Here is a 19,446-nt window from a genome sequence, read left to right as displayed (position 1 = left end):
TAAGTATGTCTTTCAAAAACAAAGAAAATGTAATTAATTTTAGACATATAAGTGCTGAAAAAAATGTATTATCAGCTGACTTGAATAAGTGAAATATTAAAGAAAGTTCTTCGGGGAGAGGAAAATGATTCCAGATAGAAATATGGATGTACACACAAAAGACAATTAGGAGCACTGGAAACTGTAACTTGATTTAAAAAAAAGAAAGAAAGAATCCTCTCTTCCTAAGTGATTAATGCAAGTTCCATGATGTTACGGGCAATATTTTGTTTATTGTTATAACCCACACATCTTGGAAAGTGTGTTGCACATAGTAGATCCTCAGTAAATATTTACTAACTGAGTAAATAAATGAATACCGAAGTGCATAAAATCTTGTTCCATTGAAAACCCACTGCATTTAACTCACTGCAGAAAATGTTAGCTGGAGGATTAGCTTTGAATGTAGAGGAATTGGTTTTAATTATTCAATAAGGAAGATTCTAAATATCTTGACAGAGGAATTTCTTGTCTCCTATTTTAACTTTGTAGGTTTTTTTTTTTTATCTTAGATATATTTTAGTTTTTTTCTACCATGTGTTTCCAAAACGATGTTATTTTCAATAACTCTTAATTACTACTCTAAACAGAAGACTCTTGCCTGGAAAATCCCATGGACGGAGGAGCCTGGTGGGCTGCAGCCCATGGGGTCGCTAAGAGTTGGACACGACTGAGCGACTTCACTTTCACTCTTCACTTTCATGCATTGGAGATGGAAATGGCGGCCCACTCCAGTGTTCTTGCCTTGAGAATCCCAAGGACAGGGGAGCCTGGTGGGCTGCCGTCTATGGGGTTGCACAGAGTTGGACATGACTGAAGTGACTTAGCAGCAGCAGCAGCAAACAGAAGACAACTAGATATCTTAACACATCATATGCATTTAACTATTAAAAGTATTAAAACATTCATTTCATATTTTTGATCAGGAAGCCAAATGATAACTCTTAGAGAACTGTTTTAAAAAATAGCCTAACACTCAACTTATTATATTCTTTTCTTCTCTTAATCACATTATTTTGTCTTTCACTAATTTTTAGTTATAGCATCTTATTTCAATCTCAGTATAGCTTATTGATATTGATACATCTTGTTACTTATTCCTTAACATTCAAAAATTTCTCTCTCACATTAGTAAAATTCCAGAACAGCAGAGTGAATTTATCCTATCTTGTCAGCCCTTCACCTGTTAATATTTGTTTTCTAATCAACAGAATGAAGGATTACTTTTCTCTTTCTAACTACTGCATTTAGGTTTTTGATCTCCAGCATCACTTAAATATTTCTGTGTCTATGGAAGGAACAGTGTGTGCAATGAGTGCGTGAGTAATTTGATGGCAATCCCTTACACTGGACAGGTCACCAGGACTGAATTTCCTGGTTCTGTTCTTAAGGAGGTGGTCCCTTCTTTACCCTCTAATGGATATTGCACTTGAAAACATTCTAATTATGCAGGTCATCTCTATGCTTTAATGTGAAAGAGTTTTTCCTGTATAACTTTATAGCATAAACTCAAGTTCTTTATAAAGAGAAGTCTTTTTTTTCAAATACCCTGACTTGTTAGTAAAATTATAGGTCAAAATCAACTAATGAATACAATTTACCTTTGCAACTTACAAATATAATAAACATGACAAACTCAAAAATTTACTTCTTATTTAAACTGCAATTTCAGTGACCTTGAAGAGAAAGATTATATTTTTAGAGAGATGCATATAAAACCACATATACTCAAGGTAAAACATCATTTTTAACATATTTATTATCTAGTTTGGGTCTAGTCTTTCTGGAGCGAAACATATGACTCTTCCATTTGATTAAATTGAATGCTATAGCATATCACCAGTGTTACACATTCTTATAGTACTGTATTAAATACTATGAAATATGCAAGGCTGCATAAGACTAGTTATGTTACCTTTGCCTTTGGAGTCCTCATCATTCTTGCCTTCAAGAATCTTCACTTTCCTCTAGCCTAAACATACAGTTACACTTAAAATTCAAGATTAACAATTATAGCAATAGATAAAGTTTGGATATTTTCCAAATGCCTGCTAACTCTTTATTCCTGCCTTGATTGGACCATATACAACTCATCAATGTGGTGAGCCAAATTAAGAATCTGGCTTTCTCTAAATAAGAGATTGACAAACATTTCTTTAAATGGCCAAATAATGCGTATTTTAAATTCTGCAGGTCCTATGGTCTCAGTCACAACTTCTAAGCCTTGAAGTTGTGTTAAGGAGCACAGATCATATGTAAACATATGAGTGTACATGTAAATAAAGCAAAATAATATTTCATTTAGAAAAATGGGTGGTGAGTCAGATTTGGCCTATGGGTGACAAGTTGCTGACTCCTTGCTGTGGACCTGTACTGTTCAGTGAGGTAGTCTTTAGACACAGCTATTTATATTCAAATGAAATATAATTAAATAATGCTAAGCATTCAGTTCCTCAGTCATATCACATTTCAACTGCTTAATAGTCATATATGGTTAATGAGTCTCATATTGGGTAGTGAATTAGAGCATTTCCATCAACACAGGACTTTCTGATAGACAGCTCTGTGGTCTAGACCAGCTTAGCTGAGATCACCAGGAAGGCTGTATGCTATGCACTCAGTTCCTAAGCTAATCCTGACCTCAGCAGAAAATTTTAACCACAGTCTTGGTTGACCATTGTGTGAAGTCTTGGATTAAATTTGCTGACAGTAACTCTGTATTTAGAAAATTAATTCTAAATAAATCTATAGCCTTAGAAAAATAGTTTTTTTAACACCTCTATCTATCTGCCTGGGTGTTTTCTTTAGTTTTTAAGCCACTATGCTGTTCTTAGTGGCAGTTGACTCTCCCCAGAGTTCTTGGTCAGACACTATTTTTAGTTCTTCTAAGTCTTCTTATTTCAGAAGCTAGACAATATCATACTTCCTGAGTACTATTAAGATTCTGATTCACGATGATATTTGCTTGAATTGGAATGTTATTGTATCCCTCCCTATGACTCCCATGACTCATCACCTGAATTGGACTCCTTTTTTCATGATTTTGGAACCAGTCTATTGTTCCATGTCCAGCTGTAACCGTTGCTTCTTGTCCTGCATACATATTTCTCAGGAGGCAGGTTAAGATGGTCTGGTATTCCCATTTCTGTAAGAATTTTCCAGTTTGCTGTGATCTACTCAGTCAAAGGCTTTGGCATGATCAATAAAGCAGAAGTAGATGTTTCTCTGGAATTCTCTTGCTTTTTCTATGATCCAACAGATGTTGGCAATTTGATCTCTGTTTCCTCTGCTTTTTCTAAATCCAGCTTGAACATCTTCAAGTTCATGGTTCACGTACTGTTGAAGACTGGCTTGGGGAATTTTGAGCATTACTTTGCTAGCATGTGAGATGAGCGCAATTGTGTGGTGGTTTGAACATCCTTTGGCATTGCCCTTCTTTAAGACTGGAATGAAAACTGACCTATTTCACTTCTGTAACCACTGCTGAGTTTTCCAAATTTGCTGGCATACTGAGTGCAGCACTTTCACAGCATCATCTTTCAGGATTTGAAATAGCACAACTGGAATTTCATAACCTCCACTATTTTTGTTCATAGTGATGCTTCCTAAGGCCCATTTGACTTCACATTCCAAGATGTCTGGCTCTAGGTGAATGATGACATCATCATGGATATCTGGGTCATGATGATCTTTTTTTGTATACCTCTGCATATTTTTGCCACCTCTTCTTAATATCTTCTGCTTCTGTTAGGTCCACACCATTTCTGTCCTTTATTGTGCCCATCATTGCATGAAATGTTTCCTTGGTGCCTCTAATTTTCTGGAAAAATCTCTAGTCTTTCCCATTCTGTTGTTTTCCTCTATTTCTTTCAATTGATCACAGATGAAGGCTTTCTCTCTTCTTGATTATTTGGAACTCTGCATTCAAATGGGGTTATATCTTTCCTTTTCTCCTTTGCCTTTTGCATCTCTTCTTTTCTCAGCTATTTGTAAGCTCTCCTCAGGCAACCATTTTGCCTTTATTCATTTCTTTTTCTTGGGGATGGTCTTGATCACTGCCTCCTATACAATGTTATGAACATTTGTCCATAGTTCTTCAGGCACTCTGTCGATCGGATCTAATCCCTTGAATCTATTTGTTACTTCCACTGTGTAATCTTAAGGGATTTGATTTAGGTCATATGTGAATTGGCTAGTGGTTTTCCCTACTTTTTAACTAAAGTCTGAATTTGACAATAAGGAGTTCATGATCAGAGCCACAGACTGGTTCCAAATTGGGAAAGGAGTACAACAAGGCTGTATATGGTCACCCTGCTTATTTAAATTATACACAGAATACAGCATGCTAAATGCCATGCTGGATGAAGCACAAGCTGGAATCAAGCTTGCCTGGGGAAATATCAATAACCTCAGAAACACAGATGACACCACCCTTATGGCAGAAAGTGATGAGGAGCTAAAGAGCCTCTTAATAAATGTTAAAGAGGAGTGTGAAAAAGTTGGGTTAAAACTCAGCATTCAAAAAACTAAGATCATGGCATCCAGTCCCATCACTTCATGGAAAATAGATGGTGAAACAGTGGAAATGGTGACAGACTTCATTTTCTTGGGCTTCAAAATCACTGCAGATGGTGACTATAGTCATGAAATTAAAAGACACTTGTTCCTTGAAAGAAAAGCTATGACCAACCTAGAGAGCATATTAAAAAAAACAGAGACATTACTTTGCTGAAAAAGGCCCATCTAGTCAAAGCTATGTTTTTTTTTCAGTAGTCATGTATGGATGTGAGAGTTGGACAATGAAGAAGGCTGAGCACTGGCAAACTGATGCTTTTGAACTGTGGTGTTGGAGAAAACTCTTGAGAATCCCTTGGACTGCAAGGAGGATCCACCCAGTCAATCCTAACAGATTTCAGTCTTGAATATTCATTGGCAGGACTGACGCTGAAGCTGAAACTCCAATACTTTGGCCACCTGATGGAAAGAACTGACTCATTGGAAAAGACCCTGATTCTGGGAAAGATTGAAAGCAAGAGAAGGAGATGACAGAGGATGTGATGATTGGATGGCATCATTGACTCGATGGACGTGAGTTTAAGCAAGCTCCAGGAATTGATGATGGACAGGAAAGCCTGGCATGCTATAGTCCGTGGGGTTGCAAAGAGTCAGACACCACTGAGCCAGACACAACTGAGCTACTGAACTGAACTGTGGTGATTTTTGCCAAAATGATGCGTCAGCTGGTAAAGAATCTGCCTGCAGTGTGGGAGACCTGGGTTCAATCCCTGGGTTGGGAAGATCCCCTGGAGAAGGGAACGGCTACCCACTCCAGTTTTCTGGCCTGGAGAATCCCATGGACTGTATAATCCTTGGGATCTCAAAGAGTCGGACACAACTGAGCAACTTTCACTTTTGCCAAATCTATATCAGAATAATGAAACTTCTTTCTGGTTCCAAAAAACATGCTAGGATTTAGACATTCAAATGAATGCTGCTCATGCCAAAAATCAGTTTGAAATTTTTGTATTTTTTCCAATGATGCTGCCATTACTTTAAACAGTTTGGAATTTGTCTATGAGAATTGCTTTCACAGCTTGAACAACTCAAGATTTAGGAAGTATTTATCCATTCTTTTCCCTGTGCACTACACAAAGATATTGTATAGCATATTTGGACTTGAGAAGAGCAGTTTCTATTCTTAATGAGATTTCAAAGTAGGGCTAATATACACATATTACCAAAACTCTCTTCAGTGGAGCAGTACACTTTAGCAATAATAAAAATATAACTCAAAGTTATCTGTTGACTATGAAGATGAACACATACCTTGGTGTGTGTTAAAATGTGAAGTGTGACAATAGTACAGGCATTTCAATGTCTCTGAAAATAATTCCCAAATATTTAACAGTGTGATAAGATGCACTATTGACATACAAGATAACAACATACATTACATACATTCCAACACACATTCTGGATAATGACATGCATTCCAGATAATAACCTTGTGAGACATTACTAATGTACAGTATAACTTGTATGTATTTGTATTAAGATATTTTATTGTTTTATAATTTTGAATACATGGACATTGGCTCTAAGATATAGAGCAGTAAAATTTATTACCTTGTTACTCTCTGAATATTAAAACATCAGTCAACCAGCAGCATTGTTTTAAAATTATCTTCAGTACATCTAAGGTAAGTGACTTTTTAAAATATTAAATTGTTACTGGAATGATTGAACGGTATGAGGAAAGACAGTACACACATGCGCATAGACACACACATATTGAAGGAGAAAGAGGGAGACATAGAGAACACAAGAATGAATGGCTTCAAAGGGACTCCCCAAATATTCATTTACTTTTGTGTTCTAGGTAGATTAAAATTAATTAATTTTACCTACATCTGACTTCCATGCATGAAATTATACAGAATTTGTGTATACCCTCTAAAAGAAAGTGATTTATACAATGCTATTTCTAAAAATAATTTAATCTCCACTACAAAATAAAAACCTAAGGAATGATAATGACCTATTTGTTGATCTGCCAAGAACAATGGCATGGTTTAGAAAGAAAAAACAGGTTATACCAGGATACAATGTCCTCATTTCACTTCAGTTCATTTCAATCACTCAGTCGTGTCTGACTCTTTGCGACCCCATGAATTGCAGCACGCTAGGCCTCCCTGTCCATCACCAACTCCCGGAGTTCACTCAAACTCATGTCCATCGAGTCGGTGATGCAATCCAGACATTTCAGCCTCTGTCGTCCACTTCTCCTCCTGCCCCCAATCCCTCCCAGCATCAGATTCTTTTTCAATGAGTCAACTCTTCACGTGAGGTGGCCAAAGTACTGGAGTTTCATCTATAGCATCAGTCCTTCCAATGAACACCCAGGGCTGATCTCCATCAGAATGGACTGCTTGGATCTCCTTGCAGTCCAAGGGACTTTAAGAGTCTTCTCCAACACCACAGTTCAAAAGCATCAATTCTTTGGCGCTCAGCTTTCTTCACAGTCCAACTCTCACATCCATACGTGACCACAGGAAAAACCATAGACTTGATTAGACAGACCTTTGCTGGCAAGGTGATATCTCTGCTTTTGAATATGCTATCTAGGTTGGTCATAACTTTCTTTCCAAGGAGTAAGGGTCTTTTAATTTCATGGCTGCAATCACTATCTGCAGTGATTTTTGGATCCCAAAAAGATAAAGTCTGACACGTGTTTCCACTGTTTCCCCATCTATTTCCCATTAAGTGACGGGATCAGATGCCATAATCTTAGTTTTCTGAATGTTGAGCTTTAAGCCAACCTTTTCACTGTCCTCTTTCACTTTCATCAAGAGGCTTTTTAGTTCCTCTTCACTTTCTGCTATAAAGCTGGTGTCATCTACATATCTGAGGTTATTGATATATCTTCCAGCAATCTTGGTTCCAGCTTGTGCTTCTTCCAGCCCAGCATTTCTCATGATGTTCTCTGCATATAAGTTAAATATACAGCCTTGATGTACTCCTTTTCCTATTTGGAACAAGTCTGTTGTTCCATGTCCAGTTCTAACTGTTGCTTCCTGACCTGAATACAGGTTTCTCAAGAGGCAAGTTAGGTGGTCTGGTATTCCCATTTCTCTCAGAATTTTCCCCAGTTTATTGTGATCCACACAGTCAAAGGCTTTGGCATAGTCAATAAAGCAGAAATAGATTTTTTTTTTTCCTGGAACTCTCTTGCTTTTTTGATGATCCATCAGATGTTGGCAATTTTATCTCTGGTTCCTCTGCCTTTTCTAAAACCAGCTTGAATATCTGGAAGTTCATGGTTCACATATTGCTGAAGACTGGCTTGGAGAATTTTGAGCATTGCTTTGCTAGGTGTGAGATGAGTGCAACTGTGTGGTAGTTTGAGCATTTTTTGGCATTGCCTTTCTTTGGGATTGGAATGAAAACTGACATTTTCCAGTCTTGTGGCCAATGATGTGTTTTCCAAATTTGCTGGCATATTGAGTGCAGCACTTTCAAAGCGTCATCCTTCAGGATTTGAAATAGCTCAACTCGAATTCCATCACCTCCACTAGCTTTTGTTCATAGTGATGCTTTCTAAGGCCCACTTGACTTCACATTCCAGGATGTCTGGCTCTAGGTGAGTGATCACACCATCGTGAGTATCTTGGTCATGAAGATCTTTTGTACAGTTCTTCTGTGTATTCTTACCACCTCTTCTTAATATCTTCTGCTTCTGTTAGGTCCATACCATTTCTGTCATTTATCGAGCCCATCTTTGCATGAAATGTTCCCTTGGTATCTCTAATTTTCTTGAAGAGATCTCTAGTCTTTACCATCTGTTGTTTTCCTCTGTTTCTTTGCATTGATTGCTGAGGAAGGCTTTCTTATATCTCCTTGCTATTCTTTGGAACTTTGCATTCAAATGCTTATATCTATCATTTTCTCCTTTGCTTTTTGCCTCTCTTCTTTTCACAGCTATTTGTAAGGCCTCCCCAGACAGCCATTTTGCTTTTTTAAATTTCTTTCCCAATGTCCTAATATACTCATATTTCATGTTTCCATTTTATTTTCACTATATAAATATGCTTATATTATTCTTCAGAAAAGAAGACATCTGCAGCATAAATGGTTTTTAAAGGTCTAATATTTCTGAATATCCTTCCATATTTAAAAGAAAAAGGCAGACATTCGAATGAAAAAATGGCAAAGGATCTGAAATAAGCATGTCAGAAAGAGGAACTTTTCAAATGATTAGTGTGGAAATAAAATACAGAAGCTTAAACTGCTATCTTCAAGGAGGTAAGGATGACAACGTGAGATCAACATTTTTGTTTATCAGATGTTTGATAACTTTCAGTTCTGGCATATGTGTGGTGAAATCAGCTGTTTTTGTGTGTTCTCAGTTGCTTAGTAACTGGCCAGACTTCCAGGAATGAATATTGTGTTGCCACTTCCTTTTCCAGGGGATCTTCGTGACTCAGGGATCAAAACTGCATCTCTTGCATCACCTGCATTGGCAGGTGGATTCTTTATACTGCACCACTGGGGAAGCCTGAGTACTTGGTCACAGTTACTGTTCAACAAACTTGCACTTGTTTCAAACTGGGGAAGAGATATACCAATAGTCATCTTTATCTTTAAAATTCACCTTCTGCCTTTTTGTCCTTCCATGCATCCAGTCTGGTAATAGCAGCTATGTGAGTGGTAAAGGGACCCCAATCAACTTACGTGACACTTTTCAGGAAACTCACTGTTTGTCTGTTGGAGTCTATTCAAGTCCCATTTATTTTATTACTTAAGTTCCCATGATTTTAGCTCTTTTATTTGCATTTGCAGAATCTCAGATCTCTAGGCAATTCCTTCAACTTTCAAAAGAAATAATTGGGTAATATTTAAATTTAAAAATGCATCTGCTTGGACTCACCTAAATATTAAGTAACTAGAAGTGGGAACCATGGGATTATTTGATCTTTTCCCATATACTTTGTTACTTAAATTATTACAATGTTCATGAGTAAGTTATTAAAGCTGAATAAATAATAAATCCTAAAAAGTGATTAATTTAAATTATATTGACTATAATTTAAATGAGGCCCTTTCCCCAATCAAGATGGGCTTTGACACAGGCTAGGTAATCCTTCAGTCTCTGTTATTGTCACAACTACATAAGGCAACACTGAGCATGTGTAATTTGCTTTAAACTGTGTGGTCAGTATAGGATGATGTTAATATACAACAACCATTAAATAACAGGATTTTTACTGCCAAGATATGTAATTAGTAGTAAAAATACCACATTTTACTTAACTTTTTCATTCGCGCCCCACCCCCCCCCCCAGAAAATAAGTTTTAGGCATTAAAAAACAACCAATTAGTAGGGCTTTGGTTCTTGATATAGTGTTTCAGATAATTGCCCACTCACTTCCCCTTTCAATTTTCTTTCAATTCTTTTGATTAAATTGAGAAGAAAACCTCAGTGGGTATAATCACGGCTCATAGGCTTGATTGGTAATAGCAGCTTGTTAAAATCGGCTTAGTACTGGTTGCAACTAAAATCCCAAACTCATGAATCCAGATTCCTGAATCAGAATTTCTATAAAGTCATATAAATTCAAATCAAACATTAAAGTGTGCAAACATAGTAATATCTTTTTTTTAATGCTATTGAAGTAGTTAATGTTAAGAGATATACAAGGAAAAGAGCAAACTCAAACACAACAGGTACTTAAATATTTGTTGATTTGAAATGAGAGTTGACTTCTACTTAATTTTGCCTAGAAATACTGTCAAATTTAAGAAAAAAAGGAGATTTTTAAAGGAGTTTTTTCAAACAATATACCATTACCTGCCTACACCTTATTGAGTAGATTTAACTTTGAGCCATCTGGTTGGCATTTAGTTAAAACATGTGCATAAATTCTCACAATATCGAGCTTCATCTTTGTTAAACAAAAAAGGCAGAAGACAATTCAGGACACACACCAAGCATGGAACAGTGTTGATAGAGTTTCCTGGGGAAACACAGAGAAAGAAGTGGTGGCTGTTGTGTGGTTACCTCATTATCCATGGAGATCTGAAGGATCCATACATTAAGACTTCAAGAAACTGATTCAACTGTATTCTTTTTAATGGCTGAGTAATACTCCATTGTGTATATTGTACCACAGCTTTCTTATTCATTTATCTGCTGATGGACATTTAGGTTGCTTCCATGTCCTGGCTATTATAAACAGTGCTGCGATGAACATTGGGGTACATGTGTCTCTTTCAATTCTGGTTTCCTCAGGGTGTATGCTCAGCAGTGGGATTGCTGGGTCATAAGGCAGTTCTATTTCCAGTTTTTTAATTGGAGCCCATTATACAGAGTGAAGTAAGCCAGGAAAAAAAAAAAAAAACACCAATACAGTATATTAACGCATATATATGGAATTTGGAAAGATGGTAATGATAACCTTGTATGTGAGACAGCAAAAGAGACACAGATGTAAACAGTCTTTTGGACTCTGTGGGAGAGGGAGAGGGTGGGGTGATTTGGGAGAATGGCATTGAAACATGTATAATACATATAAGGAACGAATCGCCAGTCCAGGTTCCATGCAGGATACAGGATGCTTGGGGCTGGTGCACTGGGATGACCCAGAGGCATCGTACAGGGAGGGAAGTGGGTTCAGGATGGGAAACACATGTACACCGTGGCAGATTCATGTTGATGTATGGCAAAACCAATACAAAATTGTAAAGTAATTAGCCTCCAATTAAAATAAGTAAATTAAAAAAAAAAAAAAAGACCAGGAAAGAAACTTAAGTCTTTGTGCAAAGGGTCTATACACTGTATGACTGGGGGAGCCCCAGTCCTTACCCTGGTGTGGTCAGGAACTGAAGTTCTAGCTTTGTGATTGTAGAAGAGATCCAGGGCTGATTCCCCACATTAGCATGCTTGCCAATATTGATTGTTGCAACACTTAACTCTAGCTGGTCTCTGTGAGTTTTACCAGAGGACAGACTTCTCTCTAGAAGACCTCTTTGCTGAGATCATCCTTGGAAAAGTGAATACTTCTGCCATGTGCTAATAGGAGCTTATTGTTGTTCAGTTGCTGAATTGTATCTGACTCTTTTTGGCCTTACAGACTGTAGCACATCAAGGTCCTCTGTCGTCCACTGTCTCCTGGAGTTTGCTCAGATTCATGTCCATTCAGTCAGTGAGGCTATTAGGTATCAGCAGTTGTTTAAAATAGTAAGAAACTAATTTTAACAGCATGGAGGGGATGCCACTTTCAGAGCTTTCAGAAAAATTACAAAGGGTTAATGTATATGCTTTATTCCTTGCTGTCTCCCTCACCACATACTATCCTCAACCTTGATAGGCATCTAATATTTACATAGATATTCCTGTCCTTAACTTGTCCCACAGTGCAGATGACCACTCAAAAGCGATTTCCCTTTCTAAATAACTGTCGTATTCTTTCAATATAATTCAAAAAATAGGTAGGAATTCTACCAGACACCAGGGAGACAAAGTTAAATAAGATACAGACTCTTCCTTAAATAACTTCAGTTTTGTGGGAAGAAACATACATAGTTATGGAACTCAGTGTTAGGCAATCTGAAAAGGAGATTAGAATAATTCATATTAAAGTATAAATCAGTCTAGTACACCAGACTTAAGTTATGTAGGATATTTATAGGTTCAAAAATTCTGGTAATTCAAATTAATTTTTGTTGGATAAAAAATAGATGTTAAAATTTTAGATTGAATTTAAATAGTGAAATGTAATTCAGTCACTTTTTCAAAAAGTAATTTTCTAATTATGCTAATTGTAAGACTTGAAGGTCAATTTATCACTTATCAAAAACCAAATGGACGAGAAACAAAGTGTCTTGATTTAAAGACCAGGAATTCAAACACAGTAAAATATCTAGGCCATCGGTAGCGTTATTGCACTGATTACTGATGCTATAATTCTCTCTGCAATGTCTTCTTCAGTAGAGATTTTTAGGTAAATTCTCCACCGACATTGCCTGAAGTATCCAACCTAGTAACATGAGCTGCATAGTAGAAAGAAATCTCCATTCACTTTTCTAGCTACATGGAACCCTTAGGGAAACTTAAGGCTTATTTTAGGGGAACTCTGAAACAAACCCATTTAAACTCCAGTGACTGTTGGGTAGGAAGTTTAGAAAGGATTAGAACCCCAGTAACTATCAATATTGGGAAGGAAGTCTTTCCCAGTGTTTCCGAAAGTCTCTGAGGTCTCACAAAGGAGTCAGCCAGGTTCCTGCAGAATATTGCTTTGTCTGCTGGATTTCCATTCTTTCCACAAAGCCACTTAGGTTACATCGGGGTTTTTCAGGTGTACCCTTGGGGAAAAGCCAATGGCACACTAGAGTATTGACACAATGTCAGCATGATGCTATTTTCTAAATTAAAATAGTGAAAATATTTGGTAACCACCAGCCTGGACACAGCTTATCATATAGAGATCAAAGATGAACTTTTTTTTTAAAGGGAAAGGTGCTATTTGTTACAATCACCAATAAAGCAGGGCCATGATTACAAAAGTAATTTAAAATAGAAATTATAATTCTTCTAGAATTGTGGCCTCTCTGTTGACCTTGACTGTTTTGAACAGAATACTACAATAAACAGAATGCCTTACCCATCAAAACAAGCGTTAGCCTTTCCAGTTTCAGAAGGTTCCTTTAACTCTCATGTTGCATTTTCAAGGTGCACATTTGTTAAAGGAATACGAAAAGCTTACTAAATTTCACAAGGGTAAATGATTAGTACAAATATAGTTAGCCAAAGTGTGCAAAAACTGACTTAATCCAAGCCCTTCCTTTAGATCTTTATGCTCATTCCACACAGCATATTTGAACCATTTATTAGCTCTTGTGAACTGAGGTTCATTATGGTAATAACGGTTATTATTAAATTCTAAGAGGTGCAATTTGTCTCTGGTTCAAAAATTTATGATTTAAGAATCATTATTCTTAGGTCGTACTTTATTTTTATCTAAAATCATTAGGAGAAGATACTTAGTTTTTAATGGTTTTGACATAAAAGCATGTTTTACAGCTATATGTTTCCCTTTTAAAAGAAAGTTTATTTTACAAACCAAGCACAATGATACATATGTCAATGTATAAATCATTTAATAAATGATTAGTTAATATATTTAATTATGATTTGCAAGGTTTCTTTTTGTTACAACAGAAGTGGTGACTAATTTTGTTTGCTACTATAGATTAGCCCCTTGATTTATTCTGTTGCTAAAATTCACTTTTAACAGTTTTTATTTCCTTAAAAAAGCCCAACATGGTCTTACAAAGTTAATAATGGACTCTCTAATGAGACATTGATTACTGTTTCCTGAATCCATCTTCTGATGGCAAGGTGTTGATTACTGTTCATTGAATAATTTGCAGATTGCCTCACATGTACCTAAAATTACTTCAATGGTGATCTCATAAAACTCTCATTTTTAATTATTTATAATAATATTCAAGAGAAAGTAAAGTATGGTTCGGTTTTTAAAAACACAGAAAATGGCAACATGCAAAGACATATATGACATCTGTAAAAGATGCTATTGATTTCACAGTGTTCAATCATTTCTATTATTAGAATATGCTCCTTGGGGAATCACAGAATGAAGATTATGTGGATAGGGAATGTTAATAGGACCAAATGGAATAAAGTATTTCCTGACTTCCAATGATCTGATCTAAGTAATGACCTAACAAAGATTTCTTCTAAACTTGGTGCCGTTTGGCTTTGTTAGGCTACACTGTACCTCCATATTTAGGGATATATTGATTCTCATTGCCATGGTACCTCTAAATACATGCTTATATGTCCAAATGCTCTTCCTCAAATCCAACCATTCTACTGCCCACCCAGACTGGTGGGGGAGCTGCTGAACAGTCTGTAGTTTTCATTTTTATTTAATTATATTGTCAGGCATTCTCAGAAAAGAAACAAAGCTTATTCCTATTGATAAAAATTTCCCTCTTATTTCTGGTACAGAATTTTGGTCTTTAATTCAAGTCTGAGCATACCAGGTAATAACCACAAAGTCACATAATTATAAAATCCTTTTATTTTATAAGTTAGTAAGTTTAAGCAGAGACATTACTTTGTCAACAAAGGTCCATCTAGTCAAGGCTATGGTTTTTCCAGTGGTCATACATGGATGTGAGAGTTGAACTATAAAGAAAGCTGAGCGCCAAAGAATTGATGATTTTGAACTGTGGTATTGGAGAATACTCTTGAGAGTCCCTTGGACTGCAAGGAGATCCAACCAATCCATCCTAGAGGAAATCAGTCCTGAATATTCACTGGAAGCACTGATGCTGAAGCTGAAACTCCAATAACTTTGCCACCTGATACGAAGAGCTGACACATTTGAAAAGACCCTAATGCTGGGAAAGAGTGAGGGCAGGAGGAGAAGGAAACAACAGAGGATGAGATGGTTGGATGGCATCAGTGACTCAATGGACATGGGTTTGGGTGAACTCTGGGTATTGGTGATGGACAGGGAGGCCTAGTGTGCTGCAATTCATGGGGTTGCAAAAAGTTGGACACGGCTGAGTGACTGAACTGAACTGAAGTTTAAATATCACATTTGAAATTGAGAAGGAGGTGTCTGTAGTTTAAATAAACACTAGTGAAATAAAATATATTATTTTTCATTTGTGTTTTTATGACTATAAAGATTATTTTATATAAAAAAATTTCTTCTATTTTATATCGTATTACATTCTATATCCATACTGATTGCCAAAACTATCATGTAATTTTTTTTTAATTTAACTTTGGTGGAAGGTGTTAAAAAAGTATTTTATCATAACATCTTTTATCCCCAGTGAAACTTCTCAATTTTAAACAATTTGAGATTTAGTCTAGAAAGAAAATTCTTCTTCCTAAATTCCACAAAATTCCTAATCACTGAAGGAGATTTTTATGATTGTCCATGGAAGGAATTACCTCCTCCAAAATTACTCTTGGCATATGAAATGAAAATGAGGGACCCTACTAATGATGGTATCAATATTCAAAATAGTAGAGCATGTCTTTGCTCTTAACATTTAATAGATTTCAATTACTTTCTTGGTTAGCAAAAATGTGTCTAATTTGAAGAAAATGTACTTCAGGGATTTCACTATAGTAGACAATTTCTATGGAGAGACATTCACAAATAATATAATGTAGCATTTTAACCTCTAATCCCAAGAAACATACTCTGCAATAGTTTCTAATACTTCTCTTTGATGGAGATTATACTATTTTGTGGTTGCAAAATTTTACCATCAATAATTTCATATTTTTTAATTTATTAAAAATATTAAAAAAATAATTTTAATAAGATAAAATAAAATAAAATTTAATAAATATTTTGGAAAAAATTTTCAATATTTTTTATTTTTTTTATATTTTGACTGCATTTAGTCTTCATTGCAGTGTACAGGCTTCTCTTGTTGCAGCACATGGGCTCTTGAGTATGCGTGCTTCTCTAGTTGTGGAATGTGGGCTTAGTTGTTCCATAGCATGTGGAATCTTAGTTCCCCAACCAGGGATCGAACCCATATCCCATGCACTAGAAGGTGGATTCTTAACCATTGGACGACCAGGGAATAGTTGAAATTCATTGTGAGATCATTATCTTTCTTAGCAAATACAGGAAATAGCCAGACATTATTTACTCTGAACAATGCTTTATATTTTCACTATGTGAAATGTATTGTTCACTAAGAAATGTGTCATTTAATTTCCAAATACTTGTGAGTCTTCCAGCTATCATTCTGATGCTATTTCATAATTTAATTATGTTATGATCTGAGAAAATACTTTGTATATTTTCTGTTCTTCCAAAGTTGTTGGCTTCAGTTTAGTTCAGTTCAGTCAGTTCAGTCGCTCAGTTGTGTCCAACTCTTTGTGATCCCATGAACTGCAGCATGCCAGGCCTCCCTGTCCATCACCAACTCCCAGAGTTCACCCAAACCCATGTCCATTGAGTCACTGATGCCATCCAACCATCTCATCCTCTGTTGTTTCCTTCTCCTCCTGCCCTCACTCTTTCCCAGCATTAGGGTCTTTTCAAATGTGTCAGCTCTTCGTATCAGGTGGCCAAGGTATTGGAGTTTCAGCTTCATTATCCGTGCTTCCAATGAATATTCAGGACTGATTTCCTCTAGGATGGATTGGTTGGATCTCCATGCAGTCCAAGGGACTCTCAAGAGTCTTCTCCAACACTGCAGTTTGAAAGCATCAATTCTTCGGTGCTCAGCTTTCTTCACAGTCCAACTCTCACATCCATATATAACCACTGGAAAAACCATACCCTTGACTAGACGGACCTTTGTTGGCAAAATAATGTCGCTGATTTTCAACATGCTGTCTATGTTGGTCATAACTTTCCTTCCAAGGAGTAAGCATTTTTTAAATTTCATGGCTGCAATCACCATCTGTAGTGATTCTGGAGCCAAGAAAAATAAAGTCAGCCACTGCTTCCACTGTTTCCCCATATATTTTCCATGAAGTGATGGGACCAGATGCTGTGATCTTTGTTTTCTGAATGTTGAGCTCTAAGTCAACTTTTTCACTCTCCTCTTTCACATTCATCAAGAGGCTCTTTAGTTCTTCTTCAATTTCTGCCATAAGGGTGGTGTCAGCTGCCTACCTGAGGTTATTGACATTTCTCCCAGCAATCTTGATTCCAGCCTATGCTTCTTCCGGCCCAGTGTTTCTCATGATATACTCTGTATATAAGTTAAATAAGCAGGGTGACAATATACAGCTTTGACATACTCCTTTCCCTATTTGGAACCACTCTGTTGTTCCATGTCCAGTTCTAACTGTTGCTTCCTGACCTGCATACAGATTTCTCAAGAGGTAGGTCAGGTAGTCCCATCTCTTTCAGAATTTTCCACAGTTTACTGTGATCCACACAGTCAAAGACTTTGGCATAGTCAATAAAACAGAAATAGATCTTTTTCTGGAACTCTCTTGCTCTTTTGATGATCCAGCAGATGTTGGCAATTTGATCTCTGGTTCCTCTGCCTTCTCTAAAACCAGCTTGAACATCTGGAAGTTCGTGGTTCACGTACTGCTGAAGCCTGGCTTGGAGAATTTTGAGCATTACTTTACTAGTGTGTGAGATGAGTGCAATTGTGTGGTAGTTTGAGCATTCTTTGGCATTGCCTTTCTTTGGGATTGGAATGAAAATAGACCTTTTCCAGTCCTGTGGTCACTGCTGAGTTTTCCAAATTTGCTGGCATGTTGAGTGCAGCACTTTCACAGCATCATCTTTCAGGATTTGCAATAGCTCAACTGGAATTCCATCACTTCCACTAGCTTTTTTTGTAGTAATGCTTCCTAAGCCATTTGACTTCACATTCCAGTATGACTGGGTCGAGGTGAGTGATCAAACCATCGTGAGTATCTTGGTCGTGAAGAACTTTTTTGTACAGTTTTTCTGTGTATTCTTTCCACCTCTTCTTAATATCTTCTGCTTCTATTAGGTCCCTACCATTTCTGTCTTTTATTGAGCCCATCTTTCCATGAAACGTTCCCTTGGTATCTCTAATTTTCTTGAAGAGATCTCTAGTCTTTCCCACTCTATTACTTTGCATTTATTGCTGAGGAAGGCTTTCTTATCTCTCCTTGCTATTCTTTGGAACTCTGCATTCAAATGGGTATATCTTTTCTTTTCTCCTTTGCTTTTCACTACTTTTCTTTTCACAGCTATTTGTAAGGCCTCCTCAGACAGCCATTTTGCTTTTTTGTATTTCATTTTCTTGGGGAAGGTCTTGTTTCCTGTTGTTGGTATGCTTTTCATCAAACAAACTGTGGTCTATTTTGGTAAATGTTCCATGAGATTGAGAAGAATGTGTGTTCTTCTACAGTATGGAGTATAAAGTAAATGTCAATGAGACAAAGTCAGTTTCTAGTGCTATACAGGTCAAGTGTACCCAGCTGGTTTTATTCCTGTTTGACTTCTTGCGGATCAAGAAATGTTGAAGTCTCCAACTATAATTGTGGGTTTTTTTTTTTTTTATTCCCCCTTTCATCTTTCAATTCTTGCTTCATGTATTTTAGTGGGCTGTTCTGGAGTACATATGATTTTAGAATTGTTATGTTTTTGTGGAGAATTATTCACTTTATCCTCATGGAATACATCTTTTTATCCCTGAAAATTTTCTTGCTCTGATGTTGACTTTGCCTGATTTAATTATAACTACTCTAGCCTTTTCTTTTGTTTAAACTAGTGTTTGTATGGTGTATTTTTTTTTTTCCATCTCTTTATTTTTAGCCTATGTAAGTCTAAAAATACCAATTATTTTTAGTCTATGTAAGTTTATCCCCTTCATGGATCACAGCCTTGTCGTGCCAAAGGGACTTGCACAACTCATTTAAGTTATGAGCCATGTTGTGCGGTGCCACCCAAGATGGACAGGTCATAGTGAAGCGTTCTGACCAAACACGCTTCATTGGAGGAGGAAATGGCAATCCATTCCAGTTGTGAAAAGCCACCTCATCGGAAAATACACTGATGCTAGGAAAGACTGAAGGGAAAAGGGGAAGGAGGCTGCAGAGGATGATATGGTTAGATAGCATTACTGACTCAATGGACAATTTGAACAAATAGTGGAATATAGTGGAAAACAGAGGAGTCTGGCATGCACAGTCCATGGGGTTGCAAAGAGTTAAGACTTAGCGACTGAACAACAACAACAACATCTTATATAGACAGCATATACTGTTTTCTTTAAATCTACTTTTGCAATATGAGTCTTTTACTTGGGATAGTCCATTCAAATTTAAAGTACTTTAAAAATGTACTTTTATTAATAATTACCATGTTTATAATTGTTTTCTGTTTGTTTAATTCATTCTTTGTTTCA

Source organism: Oryx dammah, unplaced genomic scaffold, assembly GCF_014754425.2.
Source record: "Oryx dammah isolate SB20612 unplaced genomic scaffold, SCBI_Odam_1.1 HiC_scaffold_12, whole genome shotgun sequence".
Taxonomy (NCBI): Eukaryota; Metazoa; Chordata; class Mammalia; order Artiodactyla; family Bovidae; genus Oryx; species Oryx dammah.
Note: the sequence above shows the minus strand (reverse complement) of the source record.